Source organism: Cephus cinctus, unplaced genomic scaffold (assembly GCF_000341935.2).
Source record: "Cephus cinctus unplaced genomic scaffold, Ccin1 Ccin1_scaffold0080, whole genome shotgun sequence".
NCBI lineage: Eukaryota > Metazoa > Arthropoda > Insecta > Hymenoptera > Cephidae > Cephus > Cephus cinctus.
This window is the reverse complement of record NW_014332821.1, coordinates 342573-343804: the sequence shown is the minus strand read 5'-3', so window position 1 is coordinate 343804 and position 1232 is coordinate 342573.

Genomic DNA, 1232 nt, shown 5'->3' with positions numbered 1-1232 from the left:
GGGGCGGAGGAGGAAAGAGAGAAAAAGATGTCTAGCTAGGCTTCTGGTACTAACCAACTACCACTGAAAGAGGACCGTGCTGCCTGTTTATTTATGCAATTCCGTGTTTGCTTCATTAAGACTACCGCCGGCATCCTCATGCTACTATATATGTGCTTGGGCTATGTGTTAACAATTTACGAACATTATTACGCGAGATAAAATCGTTACGCGTGTGTGCATACTACGTTAATTTTTTTTACATACATTTTATGAGAACTTCAGAGTCCTTTGCGATGTTCAAGGTCTCATTAGGTAATTTTTAAAGCAAAATTTTCGGGGTACTGTTTAATATTACTACCGTAGATTATTTGAAGAATTTTCAATTACTTTCTTTACTGGTATTTTAATACTCTGTTAAAGGTGCTAATAATTCTTTGAGGAATTGCGAATATTTATCTCAGATGTACCTGCGATAAGAGCAAGAAATATTAACCTGCATTATGATAAATTGTTTGTATTTATTTATATCGCAACTTTTCACCTTTCTATCTTTGAATTGTATTGTTACCACTAGACTAGTTTTATTTTAAAGTCTTTTTATTTTCCTAACTTTATCCACAAGCATATACCATTCTGGATAATCCGTTCCTCGATCTCCTCTTCAAGTTTTCACGGAATAAAATGTCTTTATAATGTCGCCATTTTTCTGAGGAATTCACAACAATACCACGAGGCAATGTTAGCATGTATATTTTCTTATCGGTATTTTATCCATGAAAAGAAAAAGTGAACGAGACAATGAGCAGCTTGTCTTTCCACTGAACTGGGTAACTTAACAAAGCGAGGTAGACATCAGACACGACGGATTCTAATGATTAGTCGTACAAGGCAATTATTACACTGACAAGCAGTGTTGACGTCCCAAGAGGCGCGTTACGAGGATGAATATGGTTGGAATCTTTTACCAGGCATTTCACGGCGTGCACTCGGCACGCGATGTATCACGCGTGAATAATGCATATATGTATACGTGCATGGTTATATACGTAGGGTACCTACTACGTAGTTCGGTAACGCGTGCGTGTGATGTAAGGTTATTGCCATGAGCCCCAGGTAAATCATGCACACCGACCTTCTATTAATTAAATAAGCGCTCTTACCAATTGCACTCTCACGTTAGCACGCTTTTCAACGGTAGGTAGATACGCGGTGGATTCTGCACTGGATATTCCTTGATTGGCTAGTACGTA